Below are 19,365 nucleotides of genomic sequence, written 5' to 3'. Positions count from 1 at the left end.
TTTGAGCCAATATGGCAAAGTTATCGACAAAATTTTGGACGAAGTGTACACAGGAGAACATATTTATAAAGTTCGAACGGGACGAAAAATCTTGAAAATGTCATTACGTCACCCGATTCCCTCATATGTTACAATATGTGGACAACGGTTCTGGGTGACGTATCTTGGTCAGGAACGCACTTGTGCTATCTGCGATTTGGGGGGACACGTGGCAGGGAAGTGCCCCCAACGACGTCCTGTTGGGCCTGTGAAGAATCCTACTCTGTATGCTAATGTCGCCAGATTTGGGCCCAATCAGATCGATGCCACTGAACCAGTGATGTCGGCAACCTTTACGAACCTATCTGCGCAGCATACCGAGACCGACACCAATAACTTGGATCGCGCTTCGACTTCGAACTCCCCCCCAAAACAGACAGAACAGCTACCAGTTGAGCCCCTGAGTGAGACCGGCGACGCCAGTGAAATGGAGGTGATAACGGAGGAGTCAACAGACCAGAACCAGAATGCAGAAGACACCCCCATACTGGAACCAGTGAACATGGATCTCGAGCAGCATACCGACACGTCGGTCGATTCGTCCAACGGCACGCCGGAGCCAGATCCGGGGATATCCACCCCCGAGATGATGGATGCTACAATGAAGATGGAAGGTGCGAACAGTGCGATGCCTGTGTCCATAGATGCCGGAACTTTGAAGTCCTCACAGGCTAAGGAAGCGGAATGGCAACTTCAGCGCCGTCGCCAAGACACCTTTGAGCATCGCCAGAAGAAACGCAGTACGTCGAGATCGCCGACCGCGTCGAAGCGACCTCACCCCAAACGAAATAAGGCAAGGAAACCGGCAGTAAATACGACAGTGGACACAGGTACCGGTGATAGTAAGGAGAATAATAAGTAACTTTGACAAAGTATATAGATAGTAGTAATGGTAGTAGTGTCTGTTCTATGGTGTCTATTTCTAATATTTCTAACCAATAACATAAGTTCTGACAACTCAAGCGAGTGTTATAAAACATTAATGCAAAGCAAGCATACGGAACAGGAAATAATTTACCACGTGGCTACAATAAATATCAACAAACTTTCATCTGAACTTAAACGAAAAGCTCTCATAGACTATATACGTTCTTATAATTTAGATATTGTTTGTATTCAAGAACTAGGTATAGGAAATCTTGATATTGGGTTTGATTATGTAGTATATAATAATAGTAATCATAACTCAACGGGAACGGCAATTATAGTTAGAAATAGTATTACAGTATCAAATGTACTATACCATCCATCAGGTAGAATAATTTGTGTAAATGTGGGTGACGTGTGGATATGCAATATTTATGCTCCGTCTGGTAGTGACGCACGAAAAGAGAGAGAGGAATTTTTCAATACTCAAGTAGCTACAGCCCTCGGTGGAAATAGACAACATATATTGTGCACGGGAGACTTTAACTGTACGTTAAGGCGAGAGGATCAAACCCCTGGGTTTAATACTTCACCAAGTTTAAAGATTTTAGTGTCTGGGTTTGACCTAATAGATGTGTGGCAAAGAAAACATCCTAGCGAAAAAGGATATACATACATTAGAACAAATACTGCTAGTAGACTAGATAGGTTTTATGTAACAAAAGAACTGTTCTTGCATTCCACAAAAATAGAGGTACTTCCAAACTGTTTCAGTGATCATTTAGGTGTCCATTTAGATATAGCTTTAAATATCCCACATGTTCGGAAAGGAAGAGGTTATTGGCGATTAAACCTTCAACTACTTCAAGATGAAGCCTTTCGTAAGGAATTTGAGGAACAATGGGGAAAATGGGAAGCCATGAGTCATAGACAGACAGACTTCATAAAATGGTGGGACTCCTATCTAAAACCCTCAATTAAATACTTTTGCATGCAATACAGTAAAGGAAAAATGGCGGATTTTTATAAGAAGTATAACTTTTACCATGCAGTTTTGAGAGAATTAGCAAACAAACTCAAAACAGATCAAACGGTTCTGAGTGAATATAAGAAAATACAAGCGGTCGTTCTGAGAATGTACAACCAAAAAATGCAAGGATATAATTATCGAAGCAAATTAGTAATGTTCGATCCCAAAGAACAACCTTCGCTGGCGCAAGTCCTAGGAGAAAGACGCAGAGAACAACGGAAGTTGATAACAGAGATCGACGATGAAGGAGGAGTAAAACTTACAAATACGAAAGACATTCAAAGACATTTAGTAGATTACTTTTCCAATAAATTCAGTGACACAAGTGCTGACAAGGAACAAGATTTTTCCATTATTGAAAACTATATACCAACAGTAACAGAGGAAGAAAGGGAGTTCCTCCAACAGCCCTTTACAAGAGAGGAAGTGGAACTAGCTGTAATGGCCGGCAAACGCAATCGCGCTGGAGGCATCGATGGCTTACCTATTGAATTATTCCAAACATTTTGGCCAGTGGTACAGACCATGCTGACGCGATGGGTAAATGAAGTTTTCCGACAACAGCGCATGGGACAAACGAGCCTGTTAGGAGTGATGGTACTCGTGCCGAAACCAGGACGACTCATCTCGGCAAAGAATTTTCGCCCGATAACACTCTTGTGTGTGGACTATAAAATATACACACGACTAATCACAAAACGACTGCAACAATTGGCGGAGAAATTAATAGGACCACAACAATTCATCTTTCGAGCGCATGGTGCAATTTTTGAACTGTTAAATACATTAAGAGACGTTGTGGCACTTCAACAACAGAAAGTTGGATCAAAAGCAGCAATCCTGGCCTTGGACTTTGCAAACGCGTTCGACACAATCAAGCACGATTATTTCTTTACGTTGTTAAGAAAAGTAGGATTAGGAGAAAAAACTGTATCAGCTATTCAGTTGCTTTACACAAATGCAAGAGTACGCCTTAATGTTAACGGGACACTGTCAACGTCTTTCCCGCTGAAGCGATCATTAAGACAAGGGTGTCCATTATCACTCTTTGCATTTGGCTTAGCAATTACACCCATTGTACGGTGGATGCAAGAACAGGTGCGGGGAGTGGAAGTCTACAGGAAATCGTTTAGAACATTCGCGTATGCAGATGACGTAACTGTTCTGATAAATGATGACAACGACTTGCAGAAGTTACAGGCTATCTTAAAAACAACGCAAGAATTAACAGGGTTAAAAGTAAACGATAAAAAATCCAAAATTTTGCAGCTAGGAAAAAACCCAATAAACTGCTATCAAGATTCACCTTATGATATTGCGAATGAAGTGACAATCTTGGGGGTAGTGTTTTGTTCAACGATACAAGAAATGAAAAGTAGAACATATAGTGGGGTGATATCAAGATTACGACATGCAGTGTTTGGTGATAAGCGAAGGAATATATCCATAATCTCTAGAGTGACTTATAGCAACGTGTTTCTTCTTTCAAAAGTGTGGTATGTGGCTCAAGTATTACCACTACCACCAGCAAGTGCAGCAGAAATACGACGGCTGGTCACACAGTTCATATGGCAGTCCCATGTACTTAGAGTGGCCTATACCACTTTGTGTTTACCATTAAGAACAGGTGGACTAAATCTAATGAATATTGAAATACAAGCACAGGCTCTCCTCAATCATAGAAATATTCAACTAGCGCTAAAAGATACGCCGAACTTGACCGGATATATACTCCATGCCTACTTAAGAGACATCGAACTTACAGCACCGGTATTACTGCCAAAATTTGACAGTGATACAAGTTATTTCCGATCAACGGTATTAGAATTTGTGTATCTTTTGATAACTAGTCCACAAATACAGACTGAAGCAATTACAGTCCAATTATTGTATCGTCAACAGTGTGACAGGCTCAAGGTCAAACCCAGAATAGTGAACCAGCAACCTAGTATTAACTGGTCGAATGTATGGCGCAACTTAACAGCAAAACATATTCCAGCCTCCGTGCGCTCGATATGGTACTTGGTGATTCATGATACAATATTAACTAAAGAAAGAGCATATCGGATTAATCTAGAGGCAGAACCTAATTGCATAAGTTGTGATCAAGTAGATACCCTCAGACATAGATTAACAACTTGTACTAAAATGACAGACAATTGGAAATTCCTCTGCCGCTGTCTCGGCAGTATATGTAGGAAACCTCCTGCATATTTTACAGTGGAACATCTCCTCTTCCCAGATTTTATGCTTTTCCCGTTAAGAAAATTACAAGCAATACAGTGGCTATTAGCACACTACATCTATTATGCCTGTACACCAAAAGGCATCATGTGTAAACAAACATTGTGCGAATACTTTCAATCAGTTTACTTACAAATTGAGGCCGATGCCCGTACATATTTATATGCAAACTATTTAAGAAGTGTATTATTTATAGGAATGTAAAACATGGAAAGTTAGGTAAAAATGTAAGCAAAAAATAGGTATTTATGCAGGATTGTTGACTGTAAACAAAAAATAGATGTAACTCTGTAATTGTTTGTGAAATAAAAAAAAAAAAAAGTGGTAGCGTCGTCGCCTTGTAATCAAGGGGTCCCGGGTTCGATACCCGGTGGAGGCACAAGTGGTTCGGATCCCACTTTAAACTGTAGGTCCAGTCCCGATTAGCCTTACTGTGCATAAAAGTGGACTTAAAACACCAAATCAATCAATCAGATATTCAACATTATCATAGATGTACATTAACAGAAAACGACTGAATAGCATTTTCCCTATAAACATACGTATATTTCATCACATAATTTCAACAATTTGATTACAAACCGTATTACTAAATAATTACGAGTCTAATTTTCTATATTTCCCCCCTGTATACAAACAAACAAGGAACGATGGACATGGAACAGAAACACTTCCGGCGTGTACAGCCAATAAGAAAGCGTTATATTTAGGGAAAGGAACTTCAGGTAAATAAATGTTTTTTCTGCGATAAGATAGAGACCCTCATTTTTGCAAAAATTCTGATCATAGCCTTATATGTCAACACAGCAAATTTTATTTTACATAAAAACACATATTTTCCAGTTTTCCGTATGTAAATACATATTTTGCGAATTTTCATTTTAAATACATAAAATCGCTCATTGACTTCATCTACCTCGAAATCCTCGAATGAAAAATGTTTATTCTCCCCACCGCTTTCATATCGAGAGTGCTAGGTTTGTTTTGTCTTTGAGCACCCTCGCTGGCAGACTTCTGGCACCTCGCCTACGATCCTATTGGGAAAAAATAGCTGTGAGTAGCTGGGGCTGGCTACACGTAACGATAGCAAGGCTTTTTAATGAAGCAATGCAGCTATTGTGGCTAGAAAGCATAAAATTTGACAATGTTCTTCTCTTGACAGATGCTGCAGCTTACATACAGTGGTCTTGCCGTTAGCTACCCCAAAATGGTGCACGTTACATGTGTCGCGCATGCGTTGCATAGAATATGTGAAAAGATAAGAGCTCTTTTTCCCAATGTCGATAAACTGGTTTCAAATGGGAAGAAAGTTTTTATCAAGTCGCCTAGAAGAATAGACATTTTTAAACAAAAATGTCCTGAGGTTCCCCTTCCCCCTACACCTGTAGTTACGCGATGCAGATGTTATGCCCAGAACTTTGAAAAAAATTGTATCTGTTGTAAATGATCTCGACAAAGAAGAATTCTGCAAGAACTGTTGATGGAGCCCTCCTTAAAAGTCGAATTGGCATACATCTCAACAAACCTGTCCATTCTCTCTAATTCCATATGAAAGCTTGAATCGTCCGCGAACACTTTGGCAGCTTCCATTGGTAAAGTCCGTATAGTAGAAACGAAACTGAAAGAACTCACTGGATCTAAATGTCTAAATGTACAGAACTTTTGGGGAAAAACCAAGGTTTTCAAACATTGTGCCAAATTGCATGTGTTTTGGAAGGAGGTGAAGTAGAGGAAGAGGAAGCTTTGGAAAACTTCAGCGTTAGTGACATTTCGTGCTTCAAATATGCAAGAATTGTTTCTTGTGACGTGGAGCGATCTTTCTCACAATATAAATGCTTTTTAGAGATAATCGTCACAGATTTACAATGGAGAATTTGGAAAAAACTATGGTGATCCGCTGCAACTCTTCCAAAAAATAGGTCGCTAAGAGGTAATCATTTAGAAACTAATTTCAGGTGTTTAAAATGCATGTTATAGTTTGTTTTTGTTACCAAATGTTTTTATTTTGTCACATATTTTCCTGTTTTTATCACATATTTTCAACATTTATGACACATAAAAAATAAATATTTCTGAGTTTTTTAGCACATAAAGTTCCGTTCCCTAGTTATATTCCTCTGGTTCTGCAGCACTCTAGGGTTTGTAAATACGCTACCTAGAAGCTTTAAGCATATATGTCATAATTTGTCATATATTTGAACACGAGGGAACGAAAACACCACTATTACTATTACCACACTAATTATTATTACCGTAGTAATTATTATTATCGTATGATTTATTTCTATGGAGGTATAAAAAATAAATTTTGCTCTCAGTAAAGAAAAAATGCGCCCTCAGCTTGTTCTACCAGCAATGCATGCGTGCCAAGTTTGTTTATTTTTTGGCAAGGCACGTACGCCCTTTGTAGACATTGGACAAGCGTTTACAGACCCTGCTGTGTGTGTATAATGTCTAAGAAAATCGAGAAGCCCGTCGCATGTCAAATGCGGGCTGAAATCCGTTTCCTGAACGTGACGAAAATGAAACCGGCTGAAGTTGATCGTCAACTTTGTGAAATGTATGGAGAACATGCCGTGAGTAGGGAGTGCAATCTCGAGTAGATAATCCCGGGATTTCGGGACCCCTATCTTTGATGCAAAACACTTATTTCCTCCTCTCTCTCCTCCTTCCCCTTTGATCATTCTACGCAGCAGCAACATAGAGTTTTTACGTGCCGAAAGGGGATGTATAGGCGGCCATAAAACATAATGGAAAGAAGGAAAAGCAAAGTCCCAGATAGAGGGATGATAGGCATGACACTACTCAATATGCAATAATCGTATAACGCTTTTTTTCTGATGGCACTGGGGTAAAAAAAAGAGGAACTAACATAATAATACTATGAGATGATTTTAACCTAATATTGTTGTCCTGTAATGGTAAGGTTATTCCCGCTACAGTAGTAACAACAATACGTCAAGTTGTGACCAGAGAAGGGTAAGAAAAAATTGCATATTATTGAAGAAAGTAACACCAGGAAGATGCATGTAGTTCATGCAAAACATTGATGGGTATAGAAGGGAAATACGTATGTTTCGGATGTTCATGCCTAATGCAAATTACCTCTAATATCGGAACTATGAATCTTGTAATCCCGGGATCTCTGGATTACATTACCTAGCCATAAGTGGTTCATTGGTACTCTTCAATGAAGGACGCGGAAATCTGCTCCGATCGTCTCTGTCAGAAATATCTGGATATCAAAGAATATATTAAACGTGAAGATTTTCAAGAATATTCTACTGATTGAGTTGATGTTTTAAGTCCACTTTATGCACAGTAAGGCTAATCGGGACTGGACCTACAGTTTAAAGTTGGATCCGAACTACTATGTGCCTCCACCGGGTATCGAACTCGGGACCCCTTGACTACAAGGCGACGACGCTGCCACAGCGCCATCGGGGAGGCCCTCAAGAATATTCTAGAATGAATAAAATTTATAAATGAGTTTCTCATTACAGTAATTTTTCGCAACAAGTTTTCAGAAAGCAATTGATGAAGAAGGGTTGAAGGTGGTTCTGTGAAACCTTTACATACAAGCGAATCGGTTTATGATTTTTTTCAATGACAAATATTTAGAACACAATGGCGTACATTTAGTATTTAATTCCGGGGCAGGTGCGGATCCACGGGGAGGATGTTCACCCTGTCACGGACGCAAAACGACGATCGCAATGACGGAATCGCCAACTTGTCACGGACGCAATGGCAGTGCCAATTGCCAAGGACGACGTGACTTCCCTAGTCGGACGTAAAGTTGTATATCCAAATATACTGTGGACAAATGAGGCACAGGCGAAGAAAAACGTACAACCACTGATCGGTCGCACGGCAGCTGCTAAACTGGACGCGACGAACGTCTCGACGCTACTGTCAACTCAACCTCTTTCACAGCGAGCGCGGCTCTGCTCGTCTTACCTACCTGCGAGACTTACTATGGCCGTTACGCGCGCTTATTCACGCATGAGGGTTGACCTTAGCTTAATGTAAGACGCAATTCATCTGCGTAACATATATATATATATATATGTATGTTCATATAACTATAACTGTGTGTTATTTCACTCTCCACTATAGATAACCTTTCAGTAACACACACACAGAGAGCTGCAAGTTATGGTAATCCTAGCCTGCCTCAATCTTCCAAATACCTTATGTTCTAATTTCACCTCGGCTAAAACTCAGACGGCTAAATGGGATACTCTGACCCCTCTCAGGTACGGGCTTGGTGAATAAAGCATTGAGAACTTAAGGGTGTTGTTGGTGAATCATGAAATAAATGAACGACTATTCTCAAATTTTAAGATTGGCAACTGCATCTTCTGGGAGGTTACTTTGACCTTTCTTTTCATTCATTTTTATCCAGGAGATGGTTTATTTCCAATACATACGAAAGCTTATATTACACTCAAGTTACAATTTACAGTCCATGAATATCCTTAAATTTAAAATAAATACAGAATCCCCTGTTCGTTAATACTAGATTCGATGAATCCAGAATTCTAATTTGCTGCATGTCTCCACGGGAAAAATCCAAATATGTATATGTGCAGGGAATAGTTACGTGTGCATGTGCGTCGCTAGGAGGAAGCCGTACCAGGGAAGAGAACCCTGTCGTTTTTGCAACCGTAGACGAAGCTTACGGCCTACCATTCAGTAGCAGACAAAAACTTTCGTACGTGCCCCTTCCTACAGTATTGCGACCAAAATGTGTCACGAGTGTCGATGTTAATACGGGCAGGATTTTTAAACAGAATAGAATCTACGGGCTCCACTGAGTACTTGGGATCGAGAAACGTTAATAGGCAGAGCTTGCAACAAGATACACTCCAATGATGACATTTCCATTGAAAAACGAGACATATTGCATTACATGTCTAGTTTTGCTTCCTTGCCCAAATAAGTCTACGTTGAATAAATTTTGAAGAAGGCCAAAATAAAGTTCGGAGATCTGAAATTCTATCATTTTTCCGTAAGAATGAGAATATATGGGTCAACAGTGACAAATACATGTCCAATAGGCAGGCGTCATTAACCTCAAAGGATTTCGGCCTATCCTAACCTGTCGTCCCATAACATTATAAATTTCGAAGTATAAATTGTGCTTGGCGAAATACAGGTATATTTATTCCCAAGTGTCATTAGATGTTTATATCGTAGAGCCGACGCTGATGGAATGCGTGCAAACTAAGCTCCGCATTTACTTATATACCTTTCCAATCGATGCTCACTTGTTAAGCATTACGTAATTTGCACAGCGCGACTTGCGACATTTCCAAAACTAAATACTCATCAATGTCTATATTCACAATCTCAATATCAAAGTTGAACTAATTTCTACGTTGCAGCAAAACCAAATAAAATTGTATAAGGGGAACGATTCATCTCTGTTAATAAGGACTAAACTCTAATCATTCCCCGTTGCAACTTGAACCTTATTGAATACATTAAACTTAAAAGAACAGATTCGATCTTCCCATTGTTGTTAAACGAAATCTATGTCAATCTAAATCATAAACATTTTCTACCGTGAAAGAACACAGATTTACATATCCAATATTAAAGATTCGGTCAGAAAATTAACATATAGATTATTACATTAGGCTGCGTTTACACTTATTGTTACAATAAAGAAAATATTAGTGGATTATATAAGTCTAGTAATAATCTTTCTATTTATCAAAAATTATGAAATATGAAATATTAAATATCAAATAATAAGAACTAACTAATATAAAATAACCCAGAATAATTAACGGCACATGGATATGAGCCGTGAGGTTCATATCAACCCCTCCTAACTCCACACAATTATTGTGTCTTTTGTGACTTCATCTCCATTGGTAACACTGTTGGGCCTTGTTTCCATGTTAATAAAACACTAAAATGCTGACGAAGAAGACCCTGTTAGGAGGGTTACGTTTTTAGTGATTATTTTAGTTACAATAAATTTTGCCTTGGTCAGAATTTTAATGTTTTATTCATCTCCATGTTAAAATGTAGTTTAGTCTAACTTAACACGTTCGAGGATGGGAGACAAGAACGAGTTCGAGCGAGCGAAAGTGGTCCCCGGCAGTACTCTATTTTAGATAATAGAGTAAGTCATAATTTTCCGAAATAATATCCTTGTAAAGCTAAGAATTAATGTATTAAAGAGGAACGGCTGATTAGCGAGGGGTAGGCTAGGGGGGGCAGAAGCCAAAGGCACCATTCAAAGCTTCTTTTTGAGATACCTGCCGGGTTTTATAAATATTTTGTAAATTTTACTTACAATATGTGTAATATATAGATTATATCGAAATTATTTTCCTCGAACAGAGTTTAATAACTTCAAATTCTTTTTTATGCCGAGAGCATACTGCACGCTAGTATTATTCTTAACCTTTTTTCCTTCTTTTTCTAATAGCCTTATATTCTAGTTACACACAGCTGGAATATTTTCTTTCCCAAAGTAGTAGTAGTACAGGGTATCAAAAGTTCCTGACCACCCCTTATAAAATGAAAGGGAGTGTAGATTCCAGCAATTGGTCATGGTAGTAATATGTTAGGCCTAGGGGGAAACTTTTTGGTGCATGTCATGACAACGTCCGCCATCTTGGTGACCGCCATCTTGGATCCAACTTCATTTCTTTAAATGGGAAAGGGTGCATGTGGGGTATGGTTTTGGGCTAGAACTTCACCAGGAATTCAGTGGTGAAGTCAGATTTATGAAAACTTTAATAATGTTGCAATCTCCACTCTCTCTCATTTTATAAGGGGTGGTCAAAGACTTTGGACTCACCCTGTACATTTTTGAAGATGTTCTTCGACAGACACTAAGACTGAAACATTCTTAAATATGCTAAACATTCTTTTAATCAGAAATGCAAACAACGAACCTTCAAATACTCGTATAACATACAATATTTTCTTTGTTCTTCCCTTTCAAAATCTTTAGAATGTAAATATCACAAACCATGGCATAATTAGAAAATATCGAAGAACGCACATAAATGTCGGTCGTTGGTACTGTGGGGCGCCAAAATATCTAGCTACGGAGCTGAAATAGCGTATGTTTAAGCACAAAGAGCACTGAACATTTAGGTCGTTCCCAGCTGCCGTAGATTGACAATACAAACATTTAGACTCAACACTACGACGTATTATGTTCTTTTCTGGTTGCCAATATGTGTAATTCGACGGCGGGCGTCGGAATGGGAGAAACTCTCCGAATAATCCAGAAAAATTCATTAAGTGTTGCATGTGTGTGATATTTTTTACACACTATGACCTCCTTAACGTTAACGTATGGTTTATTTGAATTAAACAGACATTTTCTCCTTGTAGTTTCCTCTTTTCTTGTTACAACACTTTTCAAAATTATAATTCCTGTAGAGGTTGCAAGAAGTGAAACAGAAGATAACATTTTTTTAAAAAATAACTATTTTCTCGACAAATTTGTATATAAAACAGTTATTCATTTCTTACTAAACATGTCGAAAAAGTGTGATATAATGTAAAAAAAAAAGTAAATTATTAACAAAACTATGAAAGTAAAAGTACAACTGTACGGAATTATTATGTATTATTATTCTTTAAGGCACCAATTCACAAGAATACAGCACTTAAATTGCATGCGACATGAAAATTTTAACGTTTTTTTCAGGTCCGGAATATTTTCTGTTGCTGACGATCATCTCTCTCAAAATCCTGGTTTGAAAGCACTGATTATTCATCTATCGTGTTCCGACATGATATCTCAGGTTAAAATCTAATTAAACGTGCTATATCAAATAATAACAATAGGTCTAGTATCGAATTCTCGACATATATAAATGTTAAGAACAGTTGCCTGTCTCAAGTGCAAGAACACAACTATCGTGCTGCCACCTACAATTAGCTTTGCTTCACCAGCCCCATCGTTTGTATAAACAATACCCATGATATTGAGAATAAATCATCGGCATTGAACCTTGCAACAGTCTCAATAAAAGGGTTCAAGGGATGATGATGGTCTTATAAACTGAAATATTCAATACTATAATTTTTGAATGCAACCCAAACGTTAGGCTAGGACTCCAAGCGGCTCATTCAAGTGACCCTTGATTTCATTCATGACATAGTCCTAATAAAATAATTAATAAGGACAATCTTACGTATAATCAGTGTAATATTTTGGAACAATTAGGTTCGAGAGCATTTGGGGGAGAGCAAGCACGGTAGCCCCCACCGCCTCTTAAAACGCCACTGAATAGTGGAACCGTACTTACACCAGATAAGTTCTCCAACAGCAGATGAAAAGTGAGACGAGTGACTCAACCGCGCACACAACATTCAAGTCAACGCTCCTTGAAACATGGCAAAGAACAAGCTTTCGACTATCATTCGCCATGCTTAATAAGCTCGATCTACATTTGTCATAAAAGCCTGCTCTTTGTCGGCTCACTCTGCCCCGCATTCATTGTGCTCATCTACGCAAGTGTGCCTTGTTTGCATCAATTGCAGCCGTGTGGCTCCAGCTCTTTACAAGCATGCCTCCATTGTCCGGCGGCACATGTGTGTGTGTGCTCAAGCCCGTTATTTCCTTGTTACAGTGAAGTCATCAATTCTGCTGACGGTTGTTTTTCTTTTCTGGGCTGACGTTCAAAAGTCACAGGTGGCACGCTCGTGTCGCAAGTGTTATTGCTACGAAAGCAAGAAAGTTGGAAGCTCTAGTCATGCTCGGATCCGGATCTGCAAAACCCTAAATTTTCAACAGAATAAGTCGTATCCTGAATCAGCAGTTCTGAATTTTTGAATCTCCATCAGCTGATCAGAAACTTTGATCCCCATTCGGTGATCCGAACCTTCGATCCCCATTCGGTGATCCGAACCTTCGATCCATTTTGGCTGATTCGAACCTTCGATCCCTTTTGGCTGATCCAAAACTTCGATCCCTATTCGCTGATCCGAACCTTCGATCCCTATTCGCTGATTCGAACCTTCGATCCCTATTCGCTGATTCGAACCTTCGATCCCTATTCGCTGATTCGAACCTTCGATCCCTATTCGCTGATTCGAACCTTCGGTCCCTATTCGCTGATTCGAACCTTCGGTCCCTATTCGCTGATTCGAACCTTCGATCCCCATTCACTGACCAGAACCTTCGATCCGCATAATGAAATCTGAAATTGAACAAGAGTCCACAGATCTGAAATTATGATACACGAATCTTCATCACAGATCCAGAATAAAATTTAGATCCAGATTTTAGCAAACTAGTTTAGATGCATACATTTTTTGCACTGATTTTCTTAAAATCTCATACACCCATTTCACGTTAATATTTAATGATTTCTAATATTTGAAGATTGCACTAACCCCCTAATTAAGAAAGCCAACGTTTACCGCGTGTTTTAACCTCACAAGACTGCACAGAACATAAATTGAACCAACAGCAGCATATGCAGACAAACCATAAGAACGATATTGTTAAACTTTCCCGAATTTCTATTTTGCAATAACTATCAAAATGTTACTAAAGCACGACTTACTGCCTTGTTGACACTGATATTAAAAAATGCTTCTAGTGTTATAAATTACTAATCTACACTACAACCACACACATACTCACTATCTAAATACTTTCTTGTCTTTTGCAGCATATCCCGACGTCAATACACAACAGTTGCAGCAGTGTAACTTTCTCTAGAGAGAAAGGGTATCCCAGAAAGTTGAAACGCCCATTTCTCCTCAAATAGAATTCGAAATTACTAATTTAACTCTAGTTTTCTCTCCCTCCCTCCCACTGGGTCTATTTTGTTTCTTGCAGGCTCGCTTCATGTTTATTCTTAGCATTCCCCATCCTTCGTCGGTCTCCTCTTTCTATTAGTCTCAATTACGCTCTCGTTTCCTTGCTATTTCGTCGTTTTAATGGGTCGCAGCTGGAGCTGCCTCAAATTTCGTTGGGAAAAGCCGGGACCTTCTGAAATTGGATCGTGCAGCTGAAGAAGATTGGAGAGAGAACTCTCTTACGGAGCTGTTGACGTCGATCCACGTCTAAAAGAAGGACGTTCTCTCCCTTGGTCACGGCCACTTGGTTTGAATTTCATTGGCCACTTTTAGAACGTGCGGCAGCATTGGCAGAGACAATGCCATCTCGCGGTTAAGATTCAAAATATCACCAATGAGGCCCTAGCGTTAACATTTTTTTTTAGCTTTGACTTTGGTCCGAGGAGCGATCAGACCGGATTAATTGGAAATTAAGGAAATGCGTCCAAGATCCGAATCGAATGCATAGAACGAATCGACAGATACTAGTTTCGCAGATTCAAAGACAAAATTAGGAATGCCGACAGACCTATCAAATATCAGTTTATTACGATATAAACTAACATGATTACTGAGCTTATTCAAGAATTTAGAAGCAATGAAATTGTTTCTTTCTGATTACTATACCCATGCAGAACACCACGTTGCACAGGAAACTCAGTTTCTAGTTCAAGGAATAGTGATTTCATTGTTGTCGAATTTGATTTGAAACGCATCTCACGTCAGGGTGAGTAAAAGTTATTTCTGGCAGAGTTGCATTCCCGTTCAGTATTGCACAAGCACTCATATTAAGAAAAGAGCACCGATGCCAACACACTCACGCACAGTGGGTCAGAATTCTTAAAATGGGGACAAAAATCGAAATTCCTACTTTAAAAGAGTCTTTAAACCATTAGTTCCCTGCAGAGCAATGATGGGGCTGCCTCAAAACGCAAAAAGTTCCATCCAGGTGTTAACATAAATGGGGATTAAGGTGGGCAAAACCCATACATTTGTTAAATGCCATGTCACATATCTGTGTGGGCTTCTGTGTCACATATTCTACATATAGCCAAGGTATGTTCTTTCTGTGTGAGTGGAGTATGAATTAATTTACTGAATTGTGGGCATTGTTATACAAGCATGTTCTTACGCTGCTGTTTTCAGCTGAGTTAAAATTACGTATGTTTCTTCCCTTTGACTTTTAAAATTTGTGGGATGAGGTGGGATGAAGATGTTTATGCCGAATGATTTAATGGGTCTTATAAATTCAACCAGGAGAAAACTGGCTGCCAACTCGTGCCTATTCGCAGTTACGAAGTGGAAAAAGAATATCAGTCGCATGCGGATTCACACTAACAAATATGCCTGCATTGAAATGCATTAAAACGGAGTAAGTAACGTAAACATAGCAGAATCAGAATACATTGGAAGCTAGATACAGGATCTCAGTACATACCTCTCAGCTGGCAATAAGGAAAATCTGACAGTTTTTCTTTCATTAGTTTGCAACAAAGCGAGCGGTACATCCATCATCTGCTCAGGTGAACTACATTTGGGGCAATTGGCCTACATAAATGAAAACAAATTTGACAAGATCACTCAAAGAACGGCAAATGTTCAGTACTGACTGCCAATCCTACGTGCATGGATTTGATTCTTGACTTCTTCCTTGACATGTCGTATGGAATCGAATTCAAGAGGGGGCAAACTCGTGGAGAAGACAGAGCTAAAAAGCCCGAAAACCGAACGTCCAGGAGAAATTCGAAGGCTTCATGGGTATTTTAGTTGACAACCCTAAACAAGATGGTAGTGGCACTTCTAACGGTGGCAAGACATAACACCAATTCTTTCAGGATCCTAAAAAAGTCAGTGAAAATCTCAGGCATCAACGAGATGTTAATCAAAACGATGCAACTATTCTGTAAACACAATCGTCAAGTCACCGTACGAACGTTAACAGTTTTCGTGAATATGCGTTGGAATCTGTGAAACTTCTCGTAACAAAATATTTCTGGTATTATATGCCGGATGACGTACACAAGATCTTGGTGCACGGTCCAGATGCCATTTCAACAGCTGTTCTTCCAGCCGGTAGTTCTCTGAGGACGTTCAAGTAGCAAGAATCGAGAACATCAGAGAACGACTTTCCCGCGAGAGCTCCCAAATTTCAACAAACGAAGATCTTATGCATCATCTGCTCATCTCGTCTGATCCACTAACATCAAGCCTTCCGCCTTGGCCTGCAAAGAAATCACGCACACCATAAGAAGATGTCACTCTCTTGCTCGACATCACATTGTGTCAGATGAACCCCAATAATGTGACTGACCAATTGAAAATCTATCCACAACTAACAATGAAAGTGAAGGTTAAGGTTTGTCTCAGTCAGTATATGAACACAATATACTTTAGTAAAATTTATTTCGTAGTGCCAAGTAGGTGAAAATCATCGTGCCCACTGCACCGTGCCATGAAGGAATATGGGGAATGCGGAGGCTCCATATATTCACGATCACTGTCATTTGTGGAGGTAATGCGATCAACACTACCCGACACCCTCCCTCCCCGGTTGCCTCTAGGTACACATTTATTACATGGTGTGTAAACCCGAGCTGCTTTTATGCAGGACTAGGCAGGAAAACATCCGACCGTAGATCACCCACCCCGAGAATCCAACCCGAGTCCCCGCTTAGCAGTCAGACGCTCTACCGATTGGACCACCGAATCTTCATTTCATAGTGTGTTCACGTTAACAAGCACAGGATTTAACTGATTTTATGTGATATAACAAACTGCAGTTTTTCTCAGTACATGAGCACAGGGCATTATTTCTACACAACATGTTACTTTATTATTTTGCACTGCTATCATGCGAATAACTACATAATTAATGTATTTTATGTATTATATTATTTTATTTGAAATACTGACTACGTAAAGTATCTCTATTCACAAATTCAAATTTTTGTCGCCATTTTCAGAATTCTGGTCCACTGTGTCACGGTGAGAAGAGGGACGTAATCCAGCAGACCGCAATACTAATGATGCAAGTTTGGATTAGGAAGGAGATGCACTCGTAATCCCAAAAATTGTTGCAAGAATTCGTCACGTGGTATCCATATGACCTGTGATAAACTACATAATTATGTATTCTTGCTGACGTTTTGCCCCAATAGACAAATCTCTCGCTCTTTCTCTCTTTCTAACCCAGTACTCGAAGTGAGGGGGGACGGTATCCCCCACCTAGCAATTTATTTTCAAAACATCCCTCCAGCTGTCTCATTGTCAACATGTTCAACAAAAGGAGCATCCTTCCAGCTAATCCCAAGGCGCGAGCAAACATTCGCCCAGCTAGCACTTTCCACTTCAAGGGCTGTTTTAACCTATTGTATGTGAGGTAAAACTACATCCCCCCTCCCAAAAAAAAACCGTTACGTATTGGTATGTAGGTAAATCTATATGCATTCAGACGTTCACTTACTGGGTTCCACGGGAAGAAGTTTTGATTGATTTAGTTTATTTTACTTCGCTTTTCTGCCACTTTTGGCTAATCGCGAATATGAGACTGATTAGTGGTATGATTCGGGATTCGAATCCCAGCGTCGTAGCGCGATGTAGTAACCACTCCTTCATGGAGGTCAGCGGTAAGATAAGACAGTTATACGCCACATACAAGAATCAAGTGCAGATGTAATATGTCGATAAGACACACATATTTTGTAAACTGGCAAAATTGTATCTGACGATGTGCCACAAAAGACTGCTGCATGTTACGCTACTTATCAGCAAAAGCCGAAAAGTTCGCCAATGCGACTGTCGTGTCCGTCCATCCGTCTGGTTCTTATCAGTTAAAAGCTATGAATACCACAAAGATAAAATTTCGTGTAAAGATTCAAATGCTAATTTAATTAATTCCAACTTCAATTACCCTCGTAAGTCTTGAAGCTTTCCTGAGAATTATAAAAAGATTCTCTCGGACTATCGGCTAGCTGAGTTCTGGAAGAATTTTCAAGCTTTCGAGATCTAACGCCACTCTTCCGGGTAGAAGTGGACCCTGAAAATGAGAGTGACGTTAGCTCTCGAAAGCTTGGAATCCTTTCCACAACTCACCTGGTCGATAGCCCTAGAGAATCTATTCATCAATTACCTTCATTATGAAACCTATGTACAATAAATTTCACGTTATGTCATTGTTCAGATTAGTACCCAAGTTTATTAAATACATAAAATCGGTCAAGTAAGGAAATTATATTTTTGGTGTAAAAATCGAACACAATGTACGATACACCCCGTATTTTGTGCATTAAAAATGTAAAGCTACGGAAATTCTCCTCTTCCCCTTTTCTCGCAGCCTGACACGCTCGAAATCCCTCGCCTGCCACAAAGAGGAGTCTTGCTACGTGAAAGGGGCAGAAGAGGAGAGCGGACTATCAGCGGTGCCAATCACAGCATCCATCATCTGCAACATCCTTCCGCGCTCGCCGAGTCCAGATGTTTCGTCTCACTCGTCGCTCATTCTCGCCCCCTTCTCTTTGCTACGCCCATGCAAAGGCCCTATCGATTACCAGCGCAGCGTTGTCAGATACTGGACGCATGACCATTCTGCTTTTCCTCTTCTCGTATCGGTATCTAAAGATTATACGCTTCTGCTGCCGTTACAAGTGTGATTTCTTTACGTCTTGGCGACGAGTTTCCAGGAAGCTCTCGCGTTATTGAGACAAGACAAGATGTACCCTCTGTCTTGCTTCCTTTAACGTATAATATTACTTCATCAAGTCATCGTGTCTTGTTAATGATATGTGTATCGTTCTACGTTTCATTCCGCGCTTCGTGTTTATCATTATCTGGGTACTGATGTCTCATTCTCGGCATCACCCTACGATTGATACATTCTTGGTATAGTCTTGCGCTACGAACGATCTATTCTTGGTATGGTCTCGCGCTACGAACGATCCATTCTCAGCATCGTCTTGCGCTACGAACGATCCATTCTTGTTATCGTCTCGCGCTACGAACGATCCATTCTCAGCATCTTCTTGCGCTACGAACGATCCATTCTTGGTATCGTCTTGCGCTACGAACGATCCATTCTTGGTATCGTCTCGCGCTACGAACGATCCATTCTTGGTATCGTCTCGTTCTACAATTGGAACATGCTTTATATCGTCTCGTGCTACAAAGGACACATTCATGTTATCGTCTCGCGCTACAAAGGACACATTCATTTTATCGTCTCGCACTACAAAGGACACATTCTCGGTATCGTCTCGTCCTACAAAGGACATATTCTCGGTATTGTCTCGTCCTACAAAGGACCCAATCTTGGTAGATTAGCCTTATTGTGCGTAAAGTGGACTTAAATAACCAAAATC

At 39.8% G+C, this 19,365-nt stretch overlaps 2 protein-coding genes across 3 annotated transcripts in view; both read right to left on the bottom strand.

Moving 5' to 3' along the window:
- GlcAT-P (Glucuronyltransferase P) overlaps positions 1-12,523 on the bottom strand; it is a 245,828-nt gene extending 233,305 nt beyond the window's left edge. The window contains exon 1 of the mRNA XM_083120528.1: positions 12,472-12,523. The gene's annotated coding sequence lies outside the window, so the exon portion shown is untranslated. The remainder of the gene's footprint in view (positions 1-12,471) is intronic.
- LOC145986477 (cytochrome b5 domain-containing protein 1) overlaps positions 1-19,365 on the bottom strand; it is a 122,749-nt gene that overhangs the window by 2,724 nt on the left and 100,660 nt on the right. The window lies entirely within an intron of this gene.

Source organism: Lepisma saccharinum, chromosome 4 (assembly GCF_977018435.1).
Source record: "Lepisma saccharinum chromosome 4, izLepSacc3.1, whole genome shotgun sequence".
Lineage (NCBI taxonomy): Eukaryota > Metazoa > Arthropoda > Insecta > Zygentoma > Lepismatidae > Lepisma > Lepisma saccharinum.
Note: the sequence above shows the minus strand (reverse complement) of the source record. Positions and strands in the feature narration are given on the sequence as shown.